The sequence below is a fragment of the Lepidochelys kempii genome, chromosome 1, assembly GCF_965140285.1.
Source record: "Lepidochelys kempii isolate rLepKem1 chromosome 1, rLepKem1.hap1, whole genome shotgun sequence".
Taxonomy (NCBI): domain Eukaryota; kingdom Metazoa; phylum Chordata; order Testudines; family Cheloniidae; genus Lepidochelys; species Lepidochelys kempii.
This window is the reverse complement of record NC_136380.1, coordinates 23,248,172-23,256,012: the sequence shown is the minus strand read 5'-3', so window position 1 is coordinate 23,256,012 and position 7,841 is coordinate 23,248,172.

Genomic DNA, 7,841 nt, shown 5'->3' with positions numbered 1-7,841 from the left:
CCATTTTACAGAATTATAAATAAGACTAGAAGGGTTCACAGTAATGCTCTAAACTGACCTCCTGTATAACACAGGCCACAGGACTTCCCTGAATTAATTCCCGTTTGAACTAAAACATCTTTTAAAAGGTTTCAGAGTAACAGCTGTGTTAGTCTGTATCTGCAAAAAGGAGGACTTGTGGCACCTTTGAGACTAACAAATTTTGTTAGTCTCTAAGGTGCCACAAATACTCCTTTTCTTTTTATCTTTTAGAAAAACATCCTCTCTTGATTTAAAAATTGCCAGAGATGGAGAATCCACCATGACTCTTCATAAATTGTTCCAATGGTTAATTACTCTCACGGTTAAAAACTTGCAATTCCAGAATTTCTCTAGCTTCAACTTCCAACCATTTAATTGTGTTCTACATTTGTCTGCTGGATTGAACAGCCCATTATCAATTATTTTTTTGCTCACTATGGTAATTATAGACAAGTGAAATCATCCCATAACCTTCACTTTGTTATCCTAAGAGAGGAGCAGAAGCAGAGATATTAAGATCAAAATTGTCGACTAATTTAGGGTGCCCATTACGAGATGCCTGGGACCTGATTTTTCAGAGTACCATCTTACCAGGCTCTATCCCATCAGTTCTACTCCTTTCCCTCCCCACGGTCCAGCTCTTGTTCCTTCTGCATGAACTAGGCAGCTTCTTCCTCTCTAGTGCTTGGATGCCAAAAAGGGAGGCAGGGGGAGGAGTGTCATTGACTGCACAGAAGACAGGTTCCCTGCTCTTAGTTGGTGCCCAGCCCCACCTCAGCCTGGACCACTAATTATAGGGAAAGTTCATCTTCACCCCTGTAACTCTTGGCTGGAATATGTTCACAACCATGAAAAACATGTCACGGACCAACCCTGAAATCTGGTCTTTTGTATACTTTTACCTTATACTGTACTCTTTTATACTGTAAGGTAGAAGTATATACAAGTACACAGCATTTCTCAAACTAGGAGTCCCAACCCAAAAGGGGGTCTCTAGCCTATTGTAAAGGGGTCATGGTCTTGCCACCCTTACTTCTGTGCTGCCTTCAGAGCTGCGTGGCCAGAGAGCAGCAGCTAGTGGCCAGATGCCCAGATCTGAATGCAGTGCCAGCAGCGGCACAAAAAAAAAAAAAATGTGTCGCATAGTATGGTGTTGCTGCTGGGGTAATACTGCCTTCAGAGCTGGGTGTCTGGAGAGCAGCAGCTGCTGGCTGGGAATTCAGCTCTGAAGGCTGTAGTGCTCCTGATGGCAGCGTTGCCTTCAGAGCTCAGCACCCATCAAGCAGCCACCGTGCTCCAGCTACCTCGTTCTGAAGGCAGCACAGAACTAATGGTGGCAATACTATGACGCCCCTCACACATACACATACACACACACACACACGCACAAATAACCCCCTTTTGGGTTGGGAGCCCCTGTTTGAGAAATGCTGACTTGAGGGCTTTAATGTTTCTATTTTGCCATTTTTCAATATTCATGGTTTGTTACAACTCTGAAATTTTAGATTTAAATGTCTGAAATAATGAAATTCAAGATTTTTAAAATGCTATGACCATGAAATTTACAAAAATGGACTATGAATTTGGTAGGGCCCTAATTATAGCTAGTGAAATCTAAGCAGCTTCTAGCGAGCAAGTATGAATTGAGATTTTTCAAAGGCTTGCAAATTGGGGCAGATTGGGGGGAGAAGGGGCAAGAGGCAGCATTTCCCTGACACACATTTCAAGTTCCTGCTCCAAAGCCCGGGGGGCTAGAGCTGTTCAGAGTAAAGGTCACTAGAATTTCACATGTACAAAATGTACATTCCTGGAAGTGGCTGAACAGTTTGGCTGAAATTGAAAAAAAATTAGCCTGGGGAAGCTTGGAAAATTTCATCCCAAACATTGTAAATTCAAGCAACTGAAAAGTCTTATAATGGGCTACCTTAATTGTAGGTGCTTCTACTAACCATACTTCAGAGCTGCCTGCCCTGGAGCTCTGAGCTGTAGTGCCCCCCCCCCCCCCACACACACACACAGAGCTCCCAGCCCCCACAGGCAGTGGGGAGCCTGCCAGGCGTCTGTGCAGAGCTCCAAGCTGCCAGAGCTGAACCACAGCAGGGGCCTATGTAGGTCCAAGATGCCATGGGTGGTCCCCAGAGCTCCCCGTCATTGCGGGCGGCAGGTTGCCACCGGAGCTCCCAGCTGCAATGGCAGCAGCACCAAGCAATGGCGCGGGGTTGCCAGAGCTCCAAGCTCGCAGCCACACATCCTGGAGTTCTGAGCCTGCGTGGGCAGCTCCCAGCTGCAGTGAGCAGCAGCAGCAGTGGACGCTGGACCCCTCCCTCCCCCACTCCCCATTTTGTCAGGGTTAGTTTTAGTAAAAGTCAGACAGGTCACAGGCAATAAACAAAAATTCACAGAAGCCCATGGCCTGTCTTTTACTAAAAATTACCATGACAAAATCTTAGCCTTACTTGTAATATATTGTAAACTAGTACTAAGTTTCTGTTCTTGCATTGCTTTGGTGTTGATTAATCTACACCATTCAAAACTCAATGACAGGCACAATGATTTTCTGACAGAGAAACTTAGGGCAAGGAGCATAATGAATGCCAACACAAAGCATGTAAATGATGGGACGTTTGCAAATTTATAACAACACTGAAGCTAATCAATGTTCTACATCCATTAAAATAAACTGGAATTGATAAAGTAGAGATTACATTCCACCCTCCCTTTTTTACATAGAACTCTCATTTCAAGGAGGAGCTCTCCATAAAAGTGGATGACGTACTATGAGCTTGTTCCTGTAATAAGGAGAAACACGATAGGCACTTTCAAATATTCCACAGGAAGCCAATGGAATAGTATTTTATGCTGAGTAAACAAGGAGACAGAGTGTGGCCAACGTATAAGTGTGTGCACAAGTGTGGGTGCAGTGGAGCAAAGGCTACAAGAACTTCCACAACTTACAGCCACTTTGAATGGGGCACATTTGTAAAACTTGCAGCCTCCTGAAACAACTTCCTCCTTGGCCCACAAAGCATGCTATGAGGGGCAGAGAAAGGTAAGGAGGAAGAGGTGCCATGACCCTACCTATCCCGCTTCCAGCAAACCCAGAGACAAGAAAAGAGTGAATTATGCACTTTGGCAAAGAGATGAACACAGAATTAAAGGTGGCTTGCAAAGGGTAGGGAAAGGCCGAGGACGACACACGTTTATGCCCTTTTTGATTCTTTATAATGTATATAAAAGCAGCCTGAGAGGAGAATTTTGAAAGCTCTGTGCTTTATAACCTTAGGTACAAGAGGAAGGTGCGTGTGTGGGGGGGGAGGTTGTTTATTGCTGGCAAACTCATTGGGAGGAGGAGCTCTCAGTATACAGTGGTGGTTTAACCTTTCATAGAGAGCTCTTCTTCAAGTACTTGTTAAGTTTGGTATAGGTCTTAGGAAGTTTGACTAAAAATCTCTTCCCCTATTGTTTAATCCTCTTTGATGGGTCCTACAATTCCACCAGTTCTCTAATCCTCCAGAGTCCCTCAGAAAATACAAAAGGGGAAAAAGCACAATTTAAAAAAAAAAATACCCACAAACCTTCAACATTCAAGCCTTTATAGATTAAAGGAGCACAAAAGGAAAAACAAAACAAAAAAACACATGCTCCTTTGACAATCTCATTTAAACTTCTTTTAAGGCATGGGTTTCTCAGTCTTATGTCCTGGAAGTAGGAAGACCGAGGGCATGCAAATGAATCTCTCTTCCCCTCTTATTCCAGGGCTGCTTTTACTAGCCAACATTCTAGGGCTCCCACCACCTTTGTAGCAAATTTCTCTCCTCTGAATTTGGTATCCATCTACTATTCACAATCTGCATGCTCTTTGGGGTAGGAACGGGTGTCTTCCTAAATTTTAGGAGCGCTCCCAGTACATTGTGGGATATTTACAACACAAATCCCAGCCACAAATCTTGTCAAGTCTTCAGACATTTTACAACACCCACTCCTTCCTCTTTGAATTGCGCATCCATTTCATAGACTCATAGAATATCAGGGTTTGAAGGGACCTCAGGAGGTCATCTAGTCCAACCCCCTGCTCAAAGCAGGACCAATCCCCAACTAAATCATCCCAGCCAGGGCTTTGTCAAGCCCGACCTTAAAAACTTCTAAGGAGATTCCACCACCTCCCTAGGTAACGCATTCTAGTGTTTCACCACCCTCCTAGTGAAAAAGTTTTTCCTAATATCCAACCTAAACCTCCCCCACTGCAACTTGAGACCATTACTCCTCGTTCTGTCATCTGCTACCACTGAAAACAGTCTAGATCCATCCTCTTTGGAACCCCCTTTCAGGTAGTTGAAAGCAGCTATCAAATCCCCCCTCATTCTTCTCTTTCGCAGACTAAACAATCCCAGTTCCCTCAGCCTCTCCTCATAACTCGTGTTCCAGTCCCCTAATCATTTTTGCTGCCCTCCGCTGGACTCTTTCCAATTTTTCCACATCCTTCTTGTAGTGTGGGGCCCAAAACTGGACCCAGTACTCCAGATGAGGCCACACCAATGTCGAATAGAGGGGAACGATCACGTCCCTCGAACTGCTGGCAATGCCCCTACTTATACAGCCCAAAATGCCACTGGCCTTCTTGGCAACAACGGCACACTGGTGACTCATATCCAGCTTCTCGTCTACTGTAACCCCTAGGTCCTTTTCTGCAGAACTGCTGCCTAGCCACTTGGTCCCTAGTCTGTAGCAGTGCATGGGATTCTTCCGTCCTAAGTGCAGGACTCTGCACTTGTCCTTGTTGAACCTCATCAGATTTCTTTTGGCCCAATCCTCTAATTTGACTAGGGCCCTCTGTATCCTATCCCTACCCTCCAGCATATCTACTTCCCCTCCCAGTTTAGTGTCATCTGCAAACTTGCTGAAGCTGCAATCCACGCCATCCTCCAGATCATTAATGAAGATATTGAAAAAAATCAGCCCGAGGACCGACCCTTGGGGCACTCCGCTTGATACCGGCTGCCAACTAGACATGGAGCCATTGATCACTACCCGTTGAGCCCGACAATCTAACCAGCTTTCTATCCACCTTATAGTCCATTCATCCAGCCCATATTTCTTTAACGTGCTGGCAAGAATACTGTGGGAGACCGTGTCAAAAGCTTTGCTAAAGTCAAGGAACACAACGTCCACTGCTTTCCCCTCATCCACAGAGCCAGTTATCTCGTCATAGAAGGCAATTAGATTAGTCAGACATGACTTGCCCTTGGTGAATCCATGCTGACTGTTCCTGATCACTTTCCTCTCCTCTAAGTGCTTCAGAATTAATTCCTTGAGGACCTGCTCCATGATTTTTCCAGGGACTGAGGTGAGGCTGACTGGCTGTAGTTTCCAGGATCCTCCTTCTTCCCTTTTTTAAAGATGGGCACTACATTCCTCCCGTCTGAGCTCCTATGGCACCCGCCCAGTTCTTCTACAGAAGCAGCTAGGGCTGCCAGCAGAAAGAAAACAGAAATAGCTAAAGGGGCCAGTTCTATCATGTCCCATTTCCGTCTTAGCTTTGAGAGTTTCCTAAATGCCTGAAGAACCTAGAAGGAAAGAGGAGACTTGGGGGGTCCAAAGGCATTAAGCTGTAAAGCATCTGCAAAAGTTCAATGATAAAGCTCCAAATGTGAATGCCTTTATAACTGGGGATTTACCTGAGTGTGCAGCCAAGGGTTGCACTGCAGTGGCTAGTAAGGTTGGGGATAGGGCCACCCTTGCTGTTTCAGGGTTTTTGCCAAGAGTTTCCTGGCTTGTGCCCTCGTTCTGTGACTTTTCACAGCATTAACCATAACAAATCTCACCGTGACAGTAACACGTATAAAGCAGAGAAGATGAATTATTTCCTCAGATCTGGCTAATCCCTTTGAGCTCACTTTGAGCTGAAACGCGGGGTGCAAGAGGGATAAACCGACTAGTTTGCTGGGCATGTCAAAAACAAAAAGCAGCAAAATACAGTACTAAACAGTGAGATGATCTAGAACAGGGGTTCTCAAACTTCATTGCGCTGTGACCCCCTTCTGACAACAAAAATTACGTGAGCCCAGGAGGGGAGATGGAAGCCTGAGCCCATCAAAACAGGGGGGCCAAAGCCTGAGCTCCACCACCCCAGGTGGGTGAGCCAGCCAAAGCTGAAGCCCAAGGGGTTCAGCCCTGGCTGGGTCCCTGTAACCTGAGCCCAGCCACCCAGGACTGAAGATCTTGGGCTTCAGCACTGGGTGGCGAGGCTTGGACTTTGGCCCCGGACCCCAGCAAGTCTAACACCAGCCCTGGCAATCTAATTAAAATGGGGTCCCAACCCACATTTTGAGAACCGCTGGTCTAGAATCCAGGCAACTTCAGGAGAGATGCTCAGGCACACTTACATGGGAAGTACAGTTTCTCCAATTCCAGTGATGTTTTATGTCCAAACAAGCAGTATTTTTTTAAAACTCGGCATCTCACATACTGAACACTTATGAGCTGCCTTTCAGCTTTAGATCTATTCTTCTTGGGAGCCTGCAGATATTAGAAGGCATCGCTAAGCAAATTCTAACATGAGTGCTGGTCAGATTACTCACTAACTGGACAGGTGATCCTGTGAAAGTGAAACATTTACAATCTCCCAGAATTGGTTAAGAAATAGCTGAAGTGGCTTTTTCTGACAGAAAGAGCCAGACATGCCTCAAATTGGTGCTGTGGAGGACAAACTTTGAGCTAGCTCTACAAACCAAAAAAAAAAAAAAAAGCGTGCGCAAGATGCACTATTAGGGTTGGTGTATTTGTTTCTATATTACCGTAGTACTTTCTTCCTGGGTTGTGCATGTTTAGAATCAAAAGAGGACAAGAGAAAAGAATGGAGATAAATTGGTTCTGGACAGCAAATTCTGATATATATAGATATATATATATATATTTATTTAAAATAGTCAGATGACTATTTTGCCTTGTCTTAGGTCACTTGCGTACTACTGGATTTGGAACTATACAGTGACAAAAACACCACACAAATGTCGTTAGCAGGAATATCTTGTTCAAGTTTCTCTCCTCATTCTTGGTTAACTGTATACATTTTAAGTTCAAATAAAAATATTAAAAACAGTAACAAGAGTCATTGTATAGTTTATTTGCTCTTACAACTAAACCTTTGACGAGACACCATAGAAGACCCAAAATTTAGGTTGTATTTGGGAAAAGGAATGTTTTATAAAACCTAAATACCCTTTTTTTAAAAGAGTCAGTAACAATGGCTAGGATTAAAGTATTCCCCTACACCAGTCAAAATCTGAACATTACAGCACTGAGGTAGTAAATAAGAATCAGGAAGCTGGGGTGGCTTATCTTGTTTTTCCACTATTCAACATTAAAATGCAAAAAGTAAACAAACATAGTATTTTGCCATTTATGTTAATGGATGAAAAGCACATTTGGGTTTTAAAATTCCTTCAGTTTTAATAATAATCTACAGTGAAAGTAACACAGGAAAAGGAACAGGTGCAAAATATTTTTAGCACAGCCACATCTCTCTTATATTATACTTTAAGGAACTTGTTATACAGATGAATGTAATTTAAATTATTGTAAACCCTAAGAAATATTTCTGTAGCAACATTACACTCCTTTTTTTATTATAAAACACACTTAAAAAAAGAAAAAGAAAAAAAAACACATGCAAGACTGCAATCTCATGTATACTCAATTCCTACCACAATGCTAACATGCATATGATATGTACCAGCTATACACAATGTAAAACAACATCACAGGTCACAGTTAAATTGTGAAATTCATTTTGGGTAAATAATTGAAGTGGACAATGCATA